General features: G+C 42.2%; 1 protein-coding gene across 1 annotated transcript in view; it reads right to left on the minus strand.

The window, feature by feature from the left end:
* KCNS3 (potassium voltage-gated channel modifier subfamily S member 3) overlaps positions 1 to 6389 on the minus strand; it is a 39981-nt gene extending 33592 nt beyond the window's left edge. Inside the window, exon 1 of the mRNA XM_030555377.1 lies at positions 4445 to 6389. The gene's annotated coding sequence lies outside the window, so the exon portion shown is untranslated. The remainder of the gene's footprint in view (positions 1 to 4444) is intronic.
* Positions 6390 to 24346: the final 17957 nt, after the last annotated feature.

Raw genomic sequence — 24346 nt, forward strand, 5'->3', positions numbered from 1 at the left:
GATATACCTTAAGACCATTTCTACCAGCTGAGAATTTGGCCGTTTAAAAAGAACCAGACTAGGATCTACATATTTTATAAAGAGGAAGCAAGAACAGCATGATTTTGTTTTGTTTTTGAAGAACAGAACAGAAAAGAATAGGGTGACTAAACACAAAAAAGGAAGAAGGGGAAAAAAAGGATAAACCACTGAACAGAATTAGAAGTTAATGAAAATGGAAGATGGAAGGAGAGAAAGAAAAAGCAGCAAAAAGATGGAACTATGAGAAAAAATAAGCTAGAAAATACCCACAAACAGTAGGCTAGTGGAATAACTTATTTATTCATGTTCTGTCACAACCTAGTCCCAGATTTGGACCTTAGCGTCCAAAATATGGGGGTTAGCATGAAAACCTCCAAGCTTAGTTACCAGCTTGGACCTGGTACTGCTGCCACCACCCAAAAAATTAGAGTGTTTTGGGGCACTCTGGTTCCCCCAAAAACCTTCCCTGGGGACCCCCAGACCCAAATCCCTTGAGTCTCAAAACAAAGGGAAATAAACCTTTTCCCTTCTCCCGCCCCCCCCCCAGGTGTTCCTGGAGAGATACACAGAAGCAAACTTCGTGAGTTTAAACAGAGGGACTCCACCCTCCCCGTTCCCCAGTCCTGGAAAACAGAATTACTTCCCTCTTCACCCAGAGGGTATGCAAAGTCAGGCTAGTACATCTAACCCACACAGATGTCCCCCTGACTTCTTCCTCCCACCAATTCCCTGGTGAGTACAGACTCACTTTCCCTGGAGTTCCTCACTAAAGAAAAACTCCAACAGGTCTTAAAAGAAAGCTTTATATAAAAAAGAAAGAAAAGTACATACAAATGGTCTCTCTGTATTAAGGTGACAAATACAGGGTCAATTGCTTAACAGAAATATGAATAAACAGCCTTATTTAAAAAGAATACAAATCAAAGCACTCCAGCAACTATAAACATGTAAATACAAAAGAAAAACAATAACCCTTATTGTTTTTATGATTTCTGTACTCACAACTTGGAAACAGAAGATTAAAAAGCAGGAAACAGAAATCACTTCTTAAAGCTGAGAGAGAGGCAGGCAGACAGACAAAAACCTCAGACACAAACTTTCCTCCACCCAGAGTTGAAAAGATCCGGTTTCCTGATTGGTCCTCTGGTCAGGTGCTTCAGGTTACTTTTTTTTCAGGTGAAAGAGACATTAACCCTTAGCTATCTGTTTATGACATGAGCCTCCATTTTATTTTATTGTGTTTTCCTGGCAGATGTGCCACAACTCTAAAGTTTGAGAGCAAGGGAATGATGTTGCTTTGGGGATCTGAGTCTTGTATTTAATACTATTACAGTTGGGCAGGTCTTTTGAAATGTAAATGCCCTAGTGGCAGGTAATCACATTCTTCAAATGGCAAGACAAGGCATTGAAAGGATGTTGCAGAACAACTTAAAAGAATCTGAGAGGGATTCAGAGGAAGGTAAACAGGAGGAGTGGCCTCTTTATATATAGTCAGGATGGAGGGAGATCAGCTATTCCTCTCCTAAAGCTAGAGCAGTCAGAGCCCCAACAGAGCATACAGATTCTGAAGGGCAAAAGAAACAAAAACACACAAATGCCCTTATCTTCTTGCTAACGGGCATTTAATTTACATTAGAAGGGCTGGGTATGTAGAGCTTGATTCACTTCTGTCAGCACTAAAGGGTATAAATACAACTGGAGTGGAATGCAGGCAGCTACAAATTAAGGGAGGATACTAATCCTGGGAGAGAGGGCAGGTTGTGTTTCCAACACTGATTTGATGCAGGGGCTCTGCCAGAACATTCCCATACATAGGGAGCACCAGCGGCAGAGGTTATCAAGGGAATATGCTGCATCAGTATAACAGTAAGCCTGCCAATGCCACCTCCCCAACCACTTGCAAGGTGCCTTGTACAGCTCCATCTCAACTCCAAGCAGACTTTTTGAACCCAGGAACAACGGCCCAGATCGTCAAACGTATTTAGGAAATCAGTAGAAGTTAACAGTCTACATATCCTTGAGGATTTGAGACTCTGCGACATTCATTGTGTCAGGGCTGAATCAAGCCACCAGTGTTGATGTTAACTTCCTGACTTGATTGTTACCATTATTCTTCAAAACTGTAATTAAATTATTAGGGTTATCTTGATTGCCTGATTTATTATTCACTCTGGCTTTTGATTGTTTTATTCTTCCCTTGGGAAATTTTGATATGCCTGGAGTAGTCACAAAGGCAATGTTTCTTGGTATAGGATTACCTTTTTTTTGGTGCAAAGGATACTTTAGGGCAAATTCTGATCTCACATAAATCTAGAATATTGACTTCAATGGAGTTACTCTGGATTTACATCAGTGTAACTGAAAGGAAAATCTGATCCCTTCTCATTCCCCTTCTTCTGCTTGTATTTAAGGACATCTTGTTGAAGGACTGCTGACATTCTCATCCTTGGCTTAGTGCTACGAATTATACACACACGCTTACTTTCTCCGGCAGGAGGAAATGAGGAACGATGCACTCACTGGCTCCTCTTAGAAAGCTGCTTTATATCCTAAATTATCAATATATTTAGTCAATTTTACTTAAATAAGTTTTCTTAAATTGTTCTTCACTTTCAATTAAATCAAGTGGTGTTGCTCTCCTTTATGTTTGTTCAGCTATGAAAAATTTAATTTAACACCATATTTTAAAGAAGTATTTTCAGGACATAACATCCTGCTTAAACCCCTGCTTTTACTATTAGTTTAAATACAGAATCTTGAAAATATTCAAAATTCAGATTTTCCCCCATTAACCAATATTTCCCCCTCCCTCTCCCTCATACAATTCAGTTCAAGCATGGGCTTTGGGGGACATTTTTTCCTAGATCTCTCTGCTCTTGTTATGAATAATTGCTTGGTGACAAACTGGCAACACCCCTAACTGATTCTGTAACATACTAAGCAAAGTTGTAAAGCCAGCTGTTTCTTGCCAAACTTCTGGGAAACCTGGCCAGTTATTGCTAAAACCAATTATTCAACTCTAGTTGATTATAACAGGGATATATTTTCTTAAAATACTGTCCTCATGATCAAGGAAAATGGCTAAAATAAGAAACCATTGCCCAGAATGCCCACCCTCTGAAAAATCAGTCTCCTTTAATGCATCTCATGCTGGACACCCAAAAACCCAGAATCACTAGTCACTTAAAAAACAAAAAAAAAAGAATTGGTGCATGACTATATACAGAGAATTGTATCTATAGGTAAGCAACACTGTTTTTACTGCACTTATTTAGAAGTTACTCTAACTTATTCCATCTTTCCAACTCTTTTGACCTCTTAGTGATAGACGCTTAGATAAGAACTTTAATTTTGGGAAAGTAATTGTGGTAAAAGGATTTTTGGTAGCGCTGTAAATTCTGGTAATGGAATCAATACACTCCTGCTGTTCAAATCTTGAGGTACAATCTCCTGCTAGATACATCATTGGTACTCTGTTTAAGACTATAGCTCACAGAGAGCAATCAGCAGTTGTACTTTGCATTAGGCAAGAATAAACTGTGCTGGAATGGGGCTGTCAGACTGTAATCCCTGGAAAAGAATTCTGAAAGTGATCCATGAGGACTGTCATTGTCTCATTGAAACACAGATTTAAATTCTTCATTATAAGAGGAAGGCATTTAAAAAAAAACAAAAACCACTACCTTGAGCCACAAGCTGGGAGTTTACCTCCAGTTTTGCAAGTCTGATCTGAGCCTGCCATCCATGGGCACGGGAGCTGTTTCAGATCCACTTGGCCAGTCTCTTGTAGGACCGAAGGAAAGACTGAGGTCCGCAATGCGAAAGGGGCTCAGCTATGCACCTATTGATCTGCCCTGGAGAAGCTACGAACGAGAGTGACCCTTCCCAGAGGCAGCAGTGAAACTAACTAGCTAAGCCCCCGCCTCCCGTCCAAGATCACACGGGAGTAATCACCGCAACTGCCCACCGGCTCCACGCAGAAGCAGGCGTTTCTTCTAACAGAGGGAAGCCCAGGGCGCTACTAGCCCCAAATATAAGCCAGCGGCTTTCTCGTGTTCGGGGGGGCTTGATTCGTCTTAAGTGATCAGCGCTGGCCCCGGGGCAGAGCCAGTGGCGCTCCCTGCGCGCAGGGCAGGCTGGCGCGGAGGGATGAACTGTCCCCATGCACCCAGCAGCAGACAACCACCGAAGCAGCCCCTCAAGCTCCACGGAAACTTGGAGCCCCAGCTCCGCTAGAGGACTCGAGCGAGGAGCGGCGCGAGAAGGGGGGTGCCCGAGAGGCACGAACTAAGTTGCCCTGCTCCGTGGCGCGGGTCTGGAGCAGCCGCTGGAAGTTTGGGGCTCCCCGCCGTAAGGGGCGGGCGGGGTGAGTGGGGAGGAGCGGCCCGCTGAAAGGCAAAGCCGCCGGCTAGACAAGACATACCTGGGGGAGGGTGCGGCTGGTCCCGGCGCGGAGCTGAGCTGCCCATCCACGCGTCTCTCCGGCTCCCGCAGCGAGCCCCCAGGCCCGGCTCGGATCGGCCCGGCCCGGCCCGGATCGGCTCGGCGCGGCTGGGGGAAGATGCGCAGGCAGAGGTGGGCGGGCTTAGGCACGCAGAGGCGCCCTCCCCATTGGATTTCCCCAGCCCCTTGGCCGCCGCGTCCCAGCTCCGGCTGGGCTGTGCGCACCTCCACTGCGGACACAGCGCCGCCCCCCAGGACTTAGCCGGCCCCCCCGCCCCCCCGGGGGTTGTCCGAGGACACCGAGAGCGAGCGGTGCGAGACAGGAGGCTGCCAGAGACCTCCAGCACCAGCAAGTGAAGCTGCCGCTGGGCTGGGACCGGGAATATCAGCGATCCTGGGCGCTGGGACTCCAGCCAGCCCCGGCCTCAGATCAGACTTCGGGGCTGAGTACTTGCTCTGTTGCCGTGTGTGTGTATTTACCGCTGGGGACAATTAAAATAAATCACCTGACACAGATCCCTGGGAAGTGTTGGGATCTTTGGTGGGAGCCGTGCGCCCCACCCCAGCACGTGTTAGCCAGCGAGGGAAAGTCAAAAAGCTCCCATCAGACGGGAAAAGGTAAGAAGCTGGATCCCGCCGATTTGGGGCTCTCCCCCCACCCTTAAAATCTGAACAGAGAGAGCCAGTGTCTGTGCCGCTGGAACGCAGAGCACATTGCATCAGGGCACAGCAGCCCTGCAGAGCCCCGCATCCAGCTACATTTTTACCCCACTAACCCTAATTCTACCATATGAATAACGAGCATGTTTAGCTGTTCCTGTTGTACCCGCTCAAACGCCAGATCCTGATGCATCCTCCCAGCTCAACAGCGCCATTAAAACACAGATCTTGTTTCTATCGACCCCAAAATAAACTGTGCCTCAAAACAGAGAGCGAGTCTTGCTTCTACTATTCCACCAAACTGGATCCCAACACATCCTGGTACAAGAAAGCTGCAAATTCAACTGGAACCTGGATCCTGCTAATTTTTTGGGTACATACCTTGTTCTGCTGTCTGAATTCAGTACACATGCAGCTTCTCCTGGTCCATCAGAATAATTCGGATCCCAGCATAAAAACTCACTGGATCAAACTGGATCAAGGTGCCAGATCAGAGTTTGAGATGCTGTTGTATTGGGATGCATTAAGGTTTGTTAGTTTGGTGCAGTTGGAGTAGCTGAATTTGTTGTGTATATGCCCAGTGGAATTTGAGGGCTGGGGACCAAAAAAACCAGGATCCAGATTTTACCTTTTTCCTCTTATTCAACAATAGTATTGAGCATCACATGTATAATGAAAACATTGATTTACAATAGCTTTCAACCTGCTGATTTACTAATGTGGAAAACAAATCGCTTCATTTGCAGAGGAGAGGGTGCGGAGTGCAAAGTAATTATGCTTATAGGGCACACAGTGTATAAGACATATATTAACATAAATGTGATTTGAATATCATTTAGAATATGATTACATTTGATTGTGATTGCCAGTATTTTAACAACTGCCATCCCTCAGAACACACCCACTGCACACTGACACTGACACTATACACACACACTACATACATACTCTCTTTCTCACACATACAAACACTATACTGTCTCACACAGTATCCACATTACACATGCAAAAATTCTTTTTAGGAAATATAGATGTTTTCCTCCTTCTTATAAGCTGTGGAAAATGTATTCTCTACCCACAGTGCTGAACATTTGGAATGTGTGAGATTTCCCCCCACTCCAGAAACTCTTCTTATGCTTAGGATAATCTTCAAACCAGTATAAGCCTCTTTGTATTGATATAATTGGATCCACACTATAGTTTGCTACAACTTTCTACAGTAGACAAGGCCTTAGACATTCCTGACTCAGTGCTGCAACACTTAACTTTTAGACACCTAAGCCCAGATCCTCAGTGGAATTTAGGCACTTAAACCACAGATTTAGATGTGTAAATATTGGGTTTAGGTGCCTAAATCCCAGTTTTGAAAGCATTGTGATCCACAAAACTTCTGTTGAACCTTGTAGGCATGGCCAGCAGGTATAATAGACCTGCAGCTGCCCCCAACTGACACCTGCTGCCTGCCAACCTGCACTCCACCACCCTGCCCAGGTCCTCACTTCTCCTCAGGGGCGGGGAGGGACGCTGCAAGCAAGTAGCGGGCACCGGGGTCTAGTGAGGGAGTGAGGTGCTTCAGCTGGGCACTGGGGCTGCTGCCTTTGGGGAGGAGGGCATCACTGGCTCTGCCTGGCACTCGGCGGGGGCTGGCCCGGATTAAGCCTGGCTTGGCGGGTGTAGGGGAAACGGCCTGGCCTGGCGCTCAGCCCAGCACTGGTGCTTGCCAGGGCTCCTCCTTTTATGGGGGGGCAGGTTTCAGGGCTTCTGTATGTGAGGCGACAGGGCTTTGGACGGAAGGGGTGGGGCTGATGGGCTAGCTTCTCCAAAGTAGGGGTTCACCCACCACCCATGCTGGTAGGTGTCTAAACATACTCTATGCCTAAGTTTTCAGGGTAAAAATTCCCTACCCGCCTATGTTTTTGCTTCTGGGCATGCATGCTGTTGCCTTACTCTAAGCATGCGGATGCCTATCTCACATCACCTTTGGGTGAACACTTTTCACAAAGCAATCACTCTATAGCTGGCCTATCTGTCCTTATCCTCAAAGAAAACTTGCACAACATTTTCAAAAGACAAGCCTGGGAACTTAAATTCATAACTTCCCTAGACACTAAAAATCATGGACTGCATAGAGACACTGGATTTATGGCTTATTATAACAATCTGTACACACACAATCCACACATACACACACCTGCTTTTCTCCCTCCTTCCTTCCTTTCCTCTCTATTATTGGAAGAGTGTTAATGGGCCACTTCACCTTGATATGTGTGAATTACTTATATTGTATATGTACTTGTATATAGTTACTTGTATTTAGCTGTGATGCTCTGAGTTAGGCCTTGTCTATACTACACAGTTTTGCCAACAAATGTCAGCTTTCGTCGACAAAACAATGGAGATGTACACACTGAAAAGCTCCTCCTGCCGCTTTAACTCCACTGCTATGCTGACAAAATCACCTCGACAAGCAGCATGTTTCCCAGACCTAAAGAAAGAGCTCTGTGTGACTCGAAAGCTTGTCCCTCTCACCAACAGAAGTTGGTCCAATAAAAAGTATAACTTTACCCGCCTTTCTACCTAATATCCTGGGACCGACTTGGCCACAGCACTGTATATGACAATGGAAAAAGTTAACCAAGGGAAAATTTGGTTCAGACTATGGACTTTTCATTGCCATGTATCTTGTGCAGTCATTAACAATAGCACAAAATGGATCTAAAATGTTATCAAATCAAGATCGTAGCATTGTGCACCCACACAGAAACCTGATGGAGTGAGGACAATCAATGGGACACAATCATTCCGAGGTACAAAATATATCGGAAGGACAGAACAGGTCATGCGGGGAGGGCAGGGGAGTGGCACCAGGGCCGTCCCTAGCTATTTTGGTGCCCTACGCAGCTCTACCATGGCGGGGCGGGTTGTGGGGGCCCCAGGCCTCTGCGGGGGAGATGGCCCCAGGCCTCTGTGGGGGATGTGAGGGAAGAGGGGCTGGCCACTTCCTGCAGGAAGTGGAGTGACTTGGTCCCAGCCTGCTCTGCTTCCCTGGCTCCCAGGCTTGAGGGGAGGGGGGAACTGCCCCCAGCACTTGCCAGCAGTGCAGCTGGGAGCCAGGGGAGCGAAGCAGGCTGAAGCCTGGTCACTCTACTTACCAGTGACTGCAGGCCTGACCGCTTCTGGAGTCCTCAGGGGAGTGGGGGGGGGGAGTAGGAAGAGGCAGGGCTGAGGCAGGGCGGAGCAGGAGTGGAGGCCCTGGGGAAGAGCCAGAGCAGCAAGGACTGGAGCAGCATGCAGGTGTGCAGGGCACCAGGAAATTTGGTGCCCCAAATTTCCTGGTGCCATATGCAGCTGCATACTTTGCGTATGGGTAAGGACGGCCCAGAGTGGCACTATATGTGAAAGAAAATGTAGAATCAAATGAAGTAAAAATCTTAAATGAATCCACATGTTCCATAGAATCTCTATGGATAGTAATTCCATGCTCTAATAAGAATATAACAGTAGGAATCTATTATCGACCACCTGACCAGGACAGTGATAGTAACTATGAAATGCTAAGGGAGATTAGAGAGGCTATCAAAATAAAGAACTCAGTAATAGCGGGAGATTTCAATTATCCTCCTATTGGCTGGGTACATGTCACCTCAGGACAAAATGCAGAGACAAAATTTCTCAACACTTTAAATGACTGCTTGGAGCAGCTGGTACAGGAACCCACAAGGGGAGAGGCAATTCTCGATTTAGTCCTGAGTGGAATGCAGGATCTAGTCCAAGCGGTAACTGTAACAGGACTGCTTGGAAATAGTGACCATAATGTAATAACATTTAACATTCCTGTGGGGGGAAGAACACCTCAACAGCATTTAACACTGTGGCATTTAATTTCAGAAAGGGCAACTATGCAAAAATGAGGAGGTCAGTTAAACGGAAATTAAAAAGGTACAGTGACTAGAGTAAAATCCCTGCAAGCTGCATGGACACTTTTCAAAGACACCAGAATAGAGGCCCAACTTAAATGTATATCCGAAATTAAAAAACACAGTAAAAGAACTAAAAAAGAGCCACTATGGCTTAACATATAAAAGAAGCAACCATGTAAAAGAAGCAGTGAGAGATAAAAAGGCATCTTTTAAAAAGTGGAAGTCAAATCCTAGTGAGGTAAATAGAAAGGAGCATAAACACTGCCAAATTAAGAATAAAAATGTAATAAGAAAAGCCAAAAAGGAGTTTGAAGAACAGCTAACCAAAAACTCAAAAGGTAATAAAATATTTTTTAAGTACATCAGAAGCAGGAAGCCTGATAAACAACCAGTGGTGCCCCTGGACGATCGAGATTAAAAAGGAGCACTTAAAGATGATAAAGTCATTGCAAAGAAACTAAATGAATTCTTTGCTTCAGTCTTCACGGGTGAGGATGTTAGAGAGATTCCCAAACCTGAGCTGTCCTTTGTAGGTGACAAATCTGAGGAATTGTTACAGATCGAAGTGTCAGAGGAGGTTTTGGACTTAATTGATAAACTTAGCAGTAACAAGTCATCGGGACCAGATGGCATTCACCCAAGAGTTCTGATAGAACTCAAATGTGAAAATGCGGAACTATTAACTATGGTTTGTAATCTGTCCTTTAAATCAGCTTCTGTACCCAATGACTGGAAGATAGCTAGTGGAACGCCAATATTTAAAAGGGGCTCTAGAGGTGACCCCAGCAATTACAAACCAGTAAGTCTAACATCAGTACTTAGATTTCCAGAAAGCCTTTGACAAGGTCCCTCACCAAAGGCTCTTACATAAATTAAGTTGTCATGGGATAAGAGGGAAGGTGCTATCATGGACTGGTAACTGGTTAAAAGACAGAGAACAAAGGGTAGGAATAAATGGTACATTTTCAGAATAGAGAGGGGTAACTAGTGGTGTTCCCCAGGGTTCAGTCCTAGGACCAATCCTATTCAACTTATTCATAAATGATCTGGAGAAAGGGGTAAACAATGAGGTGGCAACATTTGCAGACTGATACTAAACTGCTCAAGATAGTTAAGACCAAAGCAGATTGTGAAGAACTTCATAAAGATCTCACAAAACTACTTGATTGGGCAACAAAATGGCAAATGAAATTTAATGTGGATAAATGTAAAGTAATGCACATTGGAAAAAATAACCCCAACTATACATACAATATGATGGGGGCTAATTTAGCTACAGCTAATCAGGAAAGAGATCTTGGAGTCATTGTGGATAGTTTTCTGAAGACATCCACGCAGTGTCCAGTGGCAGTCAAAAAAGCAAACAGGATGTTAGGAATCATTAAAAAAGGGATACTGATGAAGATCAGACCCAGGACTGACTCCAGGACCCCGCTAGATACACACTCCCAGTTTAACAGCTTCCCTGGTTAACCTAAGATGTACACATCAGCGCACCCAAACACTGTTATGTCTGAGGGTTGCTGTGAGCTTCTCTTGTTTGTGAAATACCGTCATCCCTGCATGCTTGCCCCCCACATTTCCCTATTTGCTTTCCTTCTTAAACTGCCTTCATTCAACCAAATTCTGTCTCCGGAAATGCCAGTACAAACCACTGAAGGCAAATGGAATCAATGTTCTCCACTATTGAACATTCATAATTTAAACAGCACAGTTGGAGTATAAAGTGGAAATAAATATGCCTTGGGTAGTCAGATTTTTAACTGAAAACTAGAGCCAATGGGGATAGATTGTGGTAACTGAGGTCTTTCATGTACTCTTACTATCCTGGACATTCTCCTCTAGCCTGTGAGCTGGCACAACAAGCCACTCTTGCAGTCCTTGCACTAATAGTTACATGGATGCATTTGTTTCTATTACACTAAGAAACAAGCCACCTGAACACTCACCTGTCAGTTAATAAGTTGCACACAGCATTGATCATGCCTGCTGCTGACTGCAGAATCTCTGTTTGGATTCCCTCTCTGTCTGGATATAAATTGATTAATTTAAACCAGATTTACATCACTTTGCACTACAGAAAGAAGATGATCCTTCTTTCATTTACACCACAGGAACTCTATTGAAGTTACTTAATTTTTTTACATTGGTGTGTAAAAAGTGAGATAAAGTGCTCATCAACTTAACAATTGGCTGTCTACACACAACTTGCACTGAAATAACTAAATTGGTTCTAATTCACAATAGACTATTTCAGCACACTTGGACACTTATTTTGGAATAATAAAAAGGTTCTATTTCTACTTTGATTACAATGATAAAGAACAACTTGACCTAAGCACCTTCCATTCACTAATGAATTCATCCTCACAATATGGCAGGGAGATAGGGAAGTATTTATTACATTTGTTTCCTCTTCCTGTGATAAAGCGTTAACTTACCCTAAATCACTTAATCTTAGATGGGTTATCTCTACCATGAAGTAAAAGAGCCGAACTACTGTGGATCACTGTGTCAGCTGACTTTGCCTTGCACGGTTTGGACTGCAGGGCTATAAAATTACAATGTAGATATTTGAGTTCAGGCTGGAGCTTGGGGTTTGAGACCCTGCAAGGGAGGGGGATCCTAAAGCCTAGGCTCCAGCCCAAGCCTGAACATCTACCCAGCTATTTTTAGCCCTGCAGCCCACCGAGCATGAGTCAGCTGACCTCAGTTCTGAGGCTCGATGCCATGGGCATTTTAGACATACCTCTAGGGGCAAGGGCAGACAAGAAATCCATGACAGAACCAAGAATAGAACCTAAGGCTGCTGAGTCCCAGGCTAAAAACTTAACCACAAAAATCACCCTTCCTCCTTTCAAAGACGGTACAGTACTTACATTATGAATACTTAAAAGAGAACCCTTATGGTACTTGTACCTGAGAATATCCTCAAATAAGCTCTGTGGGCCAGCACTATACTGCCTCTCCAATTGAGTCTCTCTGTACCAGCTAATGCTTTATCACAGGAGAGAAGAAGACAAATGTACAGACACTCAAGGCATTTTATATTCTTTATAGGTGGGTTATATTTTCTATTGATCTGAAAATAACCTCCAATTGCAGTCGTTTATATAACAAAGGAGGATGGATTGCAAGTGACAGAGATGCACAATATTGTCCACTGAGAGGTATCCCATGTTGGAAAGTGTTTCTCCTTTCAGTGGCTGCTGCTAGGGTGGGAACAAAACATCTTATGCAAGGGTGGTAGCTGTGGGGCCTAGAAAATCCTAAATTCCTTTCTCTTTCCCTCTATAAATCTATGCTTTCTTTTCCGTCTTTTCCCTCTCTTTTTTCCTTGATTTTCTTCTTTATTTCTCTTTTACCAATGTTCTTTCCACTTTTATATCTCTATTTCTCAATTATCACTATTTCCATTGAGGTGGCCCCTAAGAACTACCATCAAGGATCAGAGTTTCATTGTGCTAGGCTCTGTACAGCCAAGAACTAAAGAAGACAGTCCATTCCCCTGAGATCTCACAATGGAGATATGAGGCAGGGTGCAGCTGGTGGAAGAGAGAGGAAAACGGATTGGACGCTGAGGTAGCAATAAAATGAACAGAAAGCAGCACAAAAGCAGTAGCCCTCAACTCTCCCCATTTGTTTATTCTCCCCTTTTCCTGTCTTTATTTCTTTTTCGTTATTTCCCCTCTTTCCAGTTCCATTATTTTCATACAAACAATATTTTTTTAAATTTTATTCTCGCCCTCTTTTTTCTTCATTTGTCTGCTCAGTTCTTAGCCCTTACAGCGGCTCCTCTGAGCACCTTGCAGCGGCTGGAGTCAGCCATCAGCTGTGAGGGAGGCAGAGAGAATTTTAAAGATTTCTTTCTTAAGAGGAAAGGAGGCAGTGGATCAATACTGCTGTATAGGCACACAGCCCTGATTATTGAGATGTAAGCATATGTATATCTATCTGAGGGCATTCAGCCACATTCCCTTCCCACCCTGCTCTGCTATCATGAATAATGGAAGGAGGAAGACAATTCTTGTGAGCCTAGGTGAGTCCAAATAAAAGCAGAAAATACATCTTCTGCATTACTGTCTTGTATTCACTGTATATACCTGGGAAAAAAATAAGGCTAAACCTAGAAGTTTCATAAAAAATTTTGAGGATTATGAGGTGGTCTGGGACTGCATAAATTGCTAGATTATTTATTAGATTGCTAGATAAATCTCATATACCTCAAAGGAGCTGGGACTAGAACCTGAGTCACTCAGTTCCAAAACCACAGTTCCTTTAACTGACAGTAAGAATAGTTGCTATAACCTTTCTCTGTGGATCAGCACTGCAGGGCATCTCTCTCTCTCTTTCACTCTCTCACACACATACTGTCTATAATTGAATTTTGAGTTCTGATTTAGCACATATGAATTAAAACGTGTTAACTAGCAGGACTGCAAATCCTAGCACAAGTAGCTAAACACAATTAGGAACAACCTTTTGTGTGATGGCTACACTAAAATTTGTAATTGTGTTAATTAGCAGGTATTAAAACATAACTAAAAATTCAAGTTTAGAGAGGATGAATTGCAAGTGACTGAGATGCACAATATTGTCCATTGAGAGATATCCCATGTTGAAAAGTGTTTCTCTTTTCAGTGGCTACCACTAGAGGGAAACAAAACATCTTATGTAAGGGTGGTAGCTTACCTTACCGATCAACTCTAATACAATATCAAGCCAGCAAAAAACCCACTTCGCCAAAGCCTTTACTGGCCATTAGTCCAATTTTCCCATATGCATCTATGTGTTCTCTTCCGTGATGCCCACTGTGCATGAGAATAGTTCCATAAAAAATGCCATGAAGCCAACACGTTACCCTCTTTCAAATCCCTCCTTAAAACGCACTCCTGTTGTGATGCCTCAAAACACCTGACAATGTTTAGGTGGTTGGTATGATGTGACTGTGGATAACATGACATGTGATAATTTCAGTCTTAGCTTGTCTGACCTACACCCACCCCTTTTCATTGTATCCATCTTTTGTCGCTCATCATATGCTCAGCTATAAGCCCTTTTGGACAGATACTAATTCTTTTTGTTATGTGTGTAGTGCACCTATCACAGTGAATCCTCAGTCCTTGAAAAGTGTTATGATACCACAATTTGCCTCATTGTTTCCTTGTGTTTTTCTGTATCCACCTTGTGTGTCTTGCTGATATTTAGGCCAGGTCTACACTACAAATATGTATCGGTATAAATATGTTGCTCAGGGATGTGAAAAATCCACACCCCTGAGCAATGTAGTTATATTGACCTAACCCCCAGTGCTACATCAATGGGATAGCTTCTCCCACCGACATAACTACCACATCTTGAGGAGCTAGATTTGCTATGCTGATGGGAGAAACTCTCATGTTGGCATATTAGAGTGTTCACTAAAGTGCTACAGCAATGCAGCTGCGCCACTGTAGTGCTGTACATGGAGACAAACCCTTAGATTGCAAGCTCTTTGGGGTAGGAACTATCTTTCTATTATGTATTTGTACAGCACCTAGCACAATGGGGTCCTGGTCCAGGACTGAGGCTCCTAGGTGCTACTGCAATAATAATAACTGACACTTCGGAGTTCATTATCTTTCCAGCTCGATTGAATCCTATTCCTGAAAGGGTTCTCTACTGCTGTGCAACTTCTACAGAGTGGCTGTAAGAAATTACCAGATCAGAATGGTAGCATCTGACACCCACATTGCACTCACTTTGAACAAAGAAACCTAGGAACTGCCATACCGGATCAGACCCAAAGTTCAGTATACTTTCTCCAACAGTGGCTTCAGAGGAAGACATGAGAATACTACAGAAGGTAACTATGGGATAATCTGCCTCTGTACATTAGGTATCATCCTACTCTTTAATAGTTAGAGACTGGTTTAAGTTCTGAAGCATGTATCAGTGTAAACAAGTACCTACAATGCAGGGCAATGGAGAATCAGGCACAAAGTGTGACAATTGTCTAAATGAGCATCAAGGTTTCTGATACAGAGCTTCTCCAGCTGTGCTCCTTGGCCCCAAGAGATGCATGGAAGATGTCTGGATGATCCCTCAAGCACCTGGATTTTCCTGGATACTGGTGTAAATCTTTGTAAAAGGGTCCATTAGTTTATTGTTCATTTGTTGTGCACAAAAAGCATGTTCAGTGCTGTAGAAGACAAAAATAACTAACTCACTGCCTTGAAGAATTTAATACATTCAAATCAGAGTGTCCAAGAAGAAAATCAACCTGACTAGCACCTGTTATCCTTCTTTCTCAGAAAGTGTCCCCACTGTAATACAGTTCCATGCTATAAAGAGACTGCTATGGAGTTGAAAACAGAATCCTTTGCAACAATATAGGGTTCACTAGCATTGCACAAGAGCTCTAAAAGCAGTCTTGGGACTTCCGTTGGACTGCTATGAATATATCTGTAATATGATGAGGCTAGCAAAGAGTTTTAAGTGCTGTATCATCAGCCCCATTGGACTGCTGCCATTTAATCTAAAGTCACACTGAAAAGGAATCCCTCTAACTTCTAGTGGAATGAAATTGTTCTACTCTTGCTTAATTTGTTTAGCACCAAGCTCTGATTAGCTTTCCTCTACTGTCTAGAGGCCTAGAACTATATATTGTTTTTGTGTATTACTTGTGCTGTAGGAACTGTACAGTGTTACTTTATTGCTGCTAGACACTAGAGATCTTCCCTTAGCTCACACAGGAAAGTAGTTGGTTTTACATCCATCGTAGAGCTCAATAGATTGCTGAAAGTCATATTCTGATTCCCCAATTCCTGTTGCATAACACCTTAGGGTCCAATCCTGCAAACACATATGTACATGTTTAACTTTACTACAGTTAGTAGTCCCATGGAGAATAGGGGCATGTGGCACCCAATCCTACAACTCCCAACTGTACAGCTGACGTCTTTGAGAACCTCTAGTTTTGTATCCCTCTTGCGGCTTCATTAATGTAATTAGAGCCAAGAGCTATTTAGCATTTGAGTACCTGATTCTTGGCTCATGTACATCAGTCTTCTGCTAATATAACTTCACTGACTTCAAAGGAGCTACTTTCATCACAGCAAATCAACAGTAAGACCAGAATCAGCCCAAGTTGTTCTCATAGGGGTTGGTTATATGTATTAGAGTCTGGGAGTCCTTCATAGAATTTTCAGTTACAATATTGGAGTAATTCCTTTCAGGTGGGTGATGGCACAATTTATATTTAAACTTACCACAACCAACTGCCAGCTTCAACTATGTGTTGATTCAACTTCATCCGTGTTGGTGGAGGTAGCTTAATATCAGTGACAATAGAAATCCATACGGCCTATGATCTTTGTAGCATCAACAGGCATTCACCCCCACCACCTGTGCAACAGGTTATATCCTGAGTCTTTGTGAATTCGGCAAGGATATTTCTCTATTCTACGTGGTGTTGTTAATGCTGAATTTCATTGTGAGGCACAAGTTGTACAATTAAAGAAATAGCTACATATCAGTTTATTTCCTCTGATAGCAAGTGAATGTCAGGTCATCAGAAATTTCAGTGGAAATGTTTTTTTGATGGAAAATGCAGTTTCTTGTGGAAAATTTCAATTTTGCTGAAATGTTTCAGTTTTCCATTGGGAAAATCTAAATGAAATTTTTATGTCAGGTCAGGTCATCTCAAACCAAAATATTTTGGTTTCTTAAACTAAAGGGGAACATTTAATTTTGACATTAATCTGTGACTGCCTGAGCTGCTGCAGTGACTAGTCAGTGATGTAGTTTGATATTGTAATGTCCCCAGTCTCTTCCAGGGACTCGGCTTTCCAAGTAGACTACATCTTCCATGATGTATACAGTCTCTTCTCTGGTTAAACCACTCTGGTGTATGTGGAAGTCCCAAGATCACAGTGCATCATGGGTGATGTAGTCCAGCCAGGGAGCCTGGCCCATAAAGACCAAAGGGGACATGAGGCATCCAAACTACAACTCCCATAATTCATCACGGCAGCTCCAAAGGACACAGTTCAACATCAACAACATGAGCCAAAACAACATGTTTCAATTTAGTTTAACAAACCAAAACATTTCCAAATTCAATTTTTTCAGAACTTTCTGTTCCTCAAGATATTTTGATATTTGCACTTTTCATTTCTATTCAGGATTAAAATAAATTTGAAATATTGGAATTTCCCTGAGACAAAATTAATTTTTGAACACCTCTCAGGAACATTTAGCCATATCCAAGGTCAAGGGAAATATGTACAAAAGGCAAAATGAGAAAAGAAATTTTCTTCTGTAATATATCTAACTTACTTTGTGGGCCAAATTCTTCTCTCCATTACACCAGAGCAGATTAAACCTAGAGCAGGGGTTGGCAACCTTTCAGAAGTGGTGTGCCAAGTCTTCATTTATTCACTCTAATTTAAGGTTTCGCGTGCCAGTAATACATTTTAATGTTTTTAGAAGGTCTCTTTCTATAAGTTTATAATATATAACTAAGCTATTGTTATATATAAAGTAAATAAGATTTTTAAAATGTTTAAGAAGCTTCATTTAAAATTAAATTAAAATGCAGAACTCCCCGGACCAGTGGCCAGGACCTGGGCAGTGTGAATGCCACTGAAAATCAGCTCACATGCTGCCTTCGGCACACGTACCATAGGTTGCCTACCCCTGATCTAGAGTGACTCCATTTAAATTAGCAGAGTTACACTAAAGCACAATCTATCTTATATGGCCTCCATGGCCACACATTCTATCTTATGAACTTATATGGCCTCTAACTGAGTGCCTCGTAATCTCTTAATATATCTACCTTCATAACATCCCAGTAAGGCAGGGTATTATTATTATCCCCACCATACTGACGGGGAACAGAGGGGCAGATACTAGGTGACTTTCCCACAATCACAGAGAAATTCTGAGGCAGGACAGGGAATTGAATCAACCCCAAGATAGCCCTCTAACCACTGGAATATCCTTCCTTTCCCTTCCCTGAGCTATCCTCAGATGTGTGGTGTGCAACCTACACTATTCTTTTGAATGACTTTCTCCACAGGCTGATATGGGGTAGGGTTGGAGGCAGAGCCATGCCTCTGTCCCTCCTATGCACATTAGGGTGCACTGAGGGAGCAGTCCCTGTATTCAGGGACTGGTGGGTCCTTACACCGGTCATCATGCCAGGCAGGAAGGTTCCCTGTGAGTGTCACTTCACCCCCATGCACCTCAATAAAAGCCAGCCACAGTCTGGCCCTTCAAGATGAGAACTTGTGTCAACAAGAAAAGAGTGTTGAGCAAAATGCCAGAGTGATCCCCTAATCATTATGAAAAGTGCTATGAGACATTTACCTTCCTTCTGGATGGCTAGCAGCTATGGGGAGAGGAGACCTCAATTTAACAAGTCATTTGAATTTGAATTTATCTTTTTCCCCATTGGCAACTTAGAGTCCTACCAAGAGATCGATGCTGACGTATCCTGATGCAGTCAAGAACATTTCAGAATTTTTAAATAAATGAATCAGTAGAAAACATTTTTGAAGTTTCCACTGCACTGTAGATTGGCAACACCAAAGGACTGATCCTGCAATTCTTTGTGGCCTAATCCAAGACCAATTGACATGAAAGAGGATTAGAGCATGGGCAATTCAAGAATGCAGCATCAGCCCTTGGTGATTCTGTGGATTTTGATATCATGAACTAGCATAAAAGTGAATTTTAATAGTTAAAATTAGGCTTGGAACTTGAGATTCATTAAAATGAACTGAGAACTACTTTGCTTCAGTCTGGATATTGATAAAACATTATCTTCTATTTTATTAGCAAATATTGAAATTCTGTTTACTTGTTTGGGTTGACACATTATTTTCACTTTCCATCTCTACTCCTGCCATTTTAAATCTGCTGTCAGTTGAGGGGTTGTAGACCTTTACACCAAGGAAAGCTCCCAATATTAAATTATAGAAAACCATTTCTGTGGCAAACGGACTTTGTAGAATCAGATGTGATGCTACAAATCATCAGATGTGATGATTTGAAAGATTAAGATCCCAGAAAAACTGAAATAGAACATTAATATACAGCACCCAAGAAGAGAAATGTATTCTTTCTAATAAATTTGATACGCAAAATAAAAAGACTTTTAAAAATACAGAAGCATGAACATAAGACATCTCTCTTCATATCCTTAGCAGGAAAAAGTAGATTAAATTCATAAAATATGTTTAATCATATCTATGTTTTCTAGAATCTTCTAAGTCCAGGTACAAGAGAGTGTATGCAATGAGTCTAGAGACTAGGACAAGATTATCAAAACTGTGTGGTTAAATTAAGACTTCTATACTCATATTTAGATATATAAATAATTTTGCCTGATTTTCAAAAGTGCTGAGCACTCAGCAGTTCCCACCAACTGCTGCGGTCTGAACATTCCAGGAGCAGCTCAGATAGCTCTAATAGATATGAGAAAGCACTAAAGAGAGGAACTCTACACTAGTAAGAAGCACCTTCCAGACCTCACCGCGCTGTTGGAGTGAGCTTCATTCTCTTACGACACTGCCCCTTAGACTCATTCCATACATGATAAAGGCAGAGTAGAGTTGTGACTGCTAATCACAAGTAGCTGACCACCTATAGCAAAGCACCACAGACACAAATGCCTCATGCAGGACTAATGGAAAGGGGCTCACTACCTGCACAAAATTACTCTCAAAAAGTTGTTTCTCCTGCAAACTGGAGGCCCTGTACCAGCCCAAGGAAATTTCAACTATTGTTTTAGTGGGACCTAAAAGCAGGCTCTGGAAATTGTCTATTTGTTATATTGTAAGTATATACTGCAAACATAAATAAATCAATCTATATTTAAATAACTGGAGCACTATCCATATTAACAAGAGGATATGTTGTACTATTCAATAATTAAAAACTGATTGCTTGATTAATTAATTATTAATTTTTATCATTTATTATTTACATAGTTCCATTGGTCTGCATGATTGTTTGCAGCCAAAGTCCCTGCCCTAGAGAATTAAAAGTCTGAACAGACACCGTTGTATGCACTGTTGTGGAAGCTATGTTGGTCCTAGGATATTAGAGAGACAAGTTGAGTGAGGTAATACATTTTATTGGACAGGAAATTGGTCCAGTAAAAGATATTACCTCACCTACCTTGTATCTGAACAGACACAGCTCAGACAAGGAAGCAATGAAGGGATGCAGAATAAAAGCAAAAAGACTGAGCAGCTTGGGTTTGTGACACACCTTGTTTCCTGGCTAAGGAAAATTCTAACCTATTCTATTCCAAACTCTAAACAAATTCTGAAACAAGACATCACTCTCTTCATATTGGTGCTGTTAGCTGAGGGAAAGAAGTGAGATACCAGATAGAAGGGTCTTAGGCTCCCTCATGAGGGCACCTTTGAAATGACAACCTAATATGGTCCAGCAATGTGGAAGCACCTCCTTAGAAGCCACTACTTCTGTGACCTTCACACATTTAAAGGAGGAAACAAAGCCCAGGGCAATGCATATGAAAAGTGGAAACAAAATATTCTTGGTCAAGGGGATCCAGTTATGAAACAAACTTCCACAGGAGAGCAGGCCGATCTGATCATCTTCAGGAAATGCTGCCATATCTTCCTCTTTGAAAAGGCCTTTCCAGCATAAGAATGACACTGACTTCATTGACAATCCCTTCCATCTCAACTCCCTGCAAACAAACAAAAAGAGGAAATCAATAAAATCTAACAAGCTAAAACACATACACACACATAAACTACACTATGCCAAGCAGAGTTTTGACCCTGAAAAGGGTCAATGGAAAGGGTGCATGGAATCGAGTAGGGACTTTACTGTTGCTAACTATTTTAACATGGAGGGTGCCTCAGACACAACAGTGATGGGCAGCAGACGAAACCTTTAGATTAGATTAGCTATGTAGACAGATATAATCTGAATTTCATTTTCAGAAGCTGCCTGTCATCCAAGAGCTGTTCTATCTTTTGAAAACTACTGTAGAATTTATTGAAGAAAGCAGTTTAAGGTAATATTATATAGTACTCAAGGGCTCTGCATCCTAGCATGCCCAGTACATTTTCATCTAAGTGTACAAGCATAACTCCCATTACAATTATTAGAAATCACCTGGCAAGACTAGAATTTTACTTCTAAATGCTACAGAGTTTGTACACCTTCTTTACCTCATGTCTCTGGGTTGAATTTCTCCCACTGATTTCAGTGAGGTCAGGATTTTACCCTCAGTCTCTGTGACTTGCTCACCTGTTCAGAAGAAACTTTGCCATGCTGTGGAAGCTGGCACTAGGAAAATTGCTTAATACCCACTATAGCCATATCCCTGTAGGACTGGCAAAAACTGAGCTCTCCATCTGCTCAGTCAGTGGCTGAGATGAGAGATCATTCATAATCTTAGTCTGATACTGTGCCCTGCATGTACGGAGCCGGTAACTTCTATTTTTGTAATACTTGTATATAAAGATACTTTGGCTTTTGCATCTTATTATAATTTAATATTGTTTTTTGTTGTCTAGAAGCTTCATGCATAAACAGTTTATTCTCTGGCAATTGTATGCTTGTGCATTTTGTAAACACTTCTTATTTTTACCTAAAACAGAAATTATTCCTAGATTATAAGGCCAGAAGGGACCACCATGATTATCTAGTTTGACCTCCTGTTAAACAAAGGCCATTAGACTCTCCTGAATTAATTCCTGCTTGAACTACAGCATGTTTTATAGAAAAACATTCAGTCTTGATTTAAAAATTGTCAGAGGTGGAGAATCCATCAGAACCTTTGTAAATTGTTCTGGCTTATTTAATACCCTCACTTTTAAAAATGTGTGCCTTATCTCCAGTCTGAGATACCTTCAAGTTCCAGTGATTGGATCTTGTTGCACTTTTGTCTAAAAGAACGAAGAGCCCGATATCAAATAATTGCTCCCTACTCAGATACTGTGATCAAGTCATCCCTTAATCTTCTCTCTGTTAAGCTAAATAGATTGAGTTCTATGAGCCTATCACTACAAGGCATGTTTTCTAATCCTTTAATCATTGCCATGGCTCTCTCTGAACCTTCACCAATTTACCAGGATCCTTCTTGAATTGTGGTCACTAAGGCTATATCCACACTTGAAGCTAGGGGTGTGATTCCCAGCTGAAGTAGACATACTCACACTAGCTCTCGATTGCTTGGTAAGCTAGGCACCAGCAAACAATATGCATAATATGGCCAAAATGTAAAGTCATACATATGGAACAAAAAATACAGACCATACTTACAGGATGTGGGATGCTGTCTTGGGAAGCAGTGACTTTGAAAAAGACTTGGGAGTCCTGGTGGATAATCAGCTGAACATGAGCTCCCAGTGTAATACTATGGCCTAAAGGGCTAATGTGATCCTTGGATGTATAAACAAGGAGATGTTGAGTAGGAGTAAGGAGGTTATATTACCTCTGTATTTGACACTGGTGTGATCACTACTGGAATACTGTGTCCAGTTTTAGGCTATGTCTACACTTGGAGGTCAGGGTATGATTCCCAGCTCAAGTAGACCTACACGTTCTAGCTCTCTTCGAGCTAAGGTGCTAAAAATAGTAATGAGCTGTAGTAACACAGGCATTGGCAACATGGGTTAGCCCCTGAGTACATACCTGTGTGGTCCAGGAGGATTTCTACTCGGAGCACTTAGTCCATGCCACTGCCCATGCTACTGTGGTTACACTACTATTTTGCCTTGAGATTTTTTGGTTCCTGAGGACAGCGTTATATCGGGGTAGAGGTGTAGATGGTTAAATTTCTTCTGTAAGGATGGAATGGCCAGAAAAGGGGCTGAGATGGCAATTTATATAAAAGATGTTAATCATATACAATGCAGAACCTCAAATGCTTATGGATTAAACTTCTAACCAGTCAAACTAAAGGCGAGGTACTGGTGCAAATCTGTTACAGATCACCAAATCTCACTGGAGCCCAGGACAAACAGACCTAAAAAATGGAATCTGGTGATCATGGTCTGGTTACATCTACTTTCTGCAATCAGAATGTGGTATCAACCAGCAATTTGCATGTTTGGAACTTTAAAGGGCCACGCTGCCAAAATGGGAAGCAATTATTAGAATAAGTGAGGCTAAGCAAGGAGGAGGGATAGCTCAGTGGCTTAAGCATTGGCCTGCTAAACCCAGAGTTGTAAGTTCAGTCCTTAAGGGGAACATCAAAGGAACTAGGGTGAAAATCTATCTGGGAATTGGTTCTGCTTTGAGCAGGGAGTTAGACTAGATGACCTCCTGAGGTCCCTTTTAACCCTGATATTCTTTAAAAAAATAATAATGAAGGAGTATTTCATGAAAACTGGGAATTGTTCAAGGATATCTCACTCAATAGCCACAAACACAACAAAGTTATGCCATCTTCTTTAGAAGGAGGTATGGAAGCAATGATTACAGTGACCAGATGTCCCAATTTTATAGGGACAGACCAATATTCAGGGCTTTGTCTTATATAGGTGCCTATTACCCCCCACCCCATCCTGATTTTTCATACTTACCATCTGGTCACCCTAGCAGTGATTCAACATAAGTTCCTCCCCATGTGTCCCTCCCCCCACTTGTCTCCTTTATGTTCCAACTGCTGTGAATATTAAATTTAATGTAAGTGAGAAGAGAAGCTAAGTGTTGTGTATGCTGCAACCAAAAATAAATAAAGTGCTGTTCATTTTAACAAGAAGGTATGCTGCACTATTCAATGATTAAACATTGCTTGCTTGATTGGGGTATTATTTATATAGCACCATTGGTGTGCATGATGCTTTACAGGCAAATTCCTTGACTTGAAGAGGTAAAAATCCGAACAGACACAGCACAGGCAAAGGAGGGAAGAAGGGATGCAGCATAAAGAGATGCTGCAAAGAGATCAAACAACTTCAGTTTGGCCTAAGGAAAATTCTAACCTGATTTAGTGTGAGCGCTAACAAATTCTAAAACAAAGAGATGTTCCTCTTCATGCTGATGCTGGTAGGTGAGGAAGAGACACCAGATAAAATAGTCTTAGGCTCCCTCATGAGGATACCTTTGGAAATGACAACCTAATATACTTCAGCAATGCTCTTCACACATGTACAGGAAGAAACAAGCCCTGGAACCTGCACATGAAAGCTGGGAACAAAACGCCCTGTTCGAGGGGATCCAGCTATGGAACAAACTTCCAGAGAAGAGCAGACCAATCTGATCCTCTTTAGGAATATGCTGCCAAACCTTCCTCTTCCTTTGCATCAAAAGAATGAGAGTGC

The sequence above is a fragment of the Gopherus evgoodei genome, chromosome 3, assembly GCF_007399415.2.
Source record: "Gopherus evgoodei ecotype Sinaloan lineage chromosome 3, rGopEvg1_v1.p, whole genome shotgun sequence".
Taxonomy (NCBI): domain Eukaryota; kingdom Metazoa; phylum Chordata; order Testudines; family Testudinidae; genus Gopherus; species Gopherus evgoodei.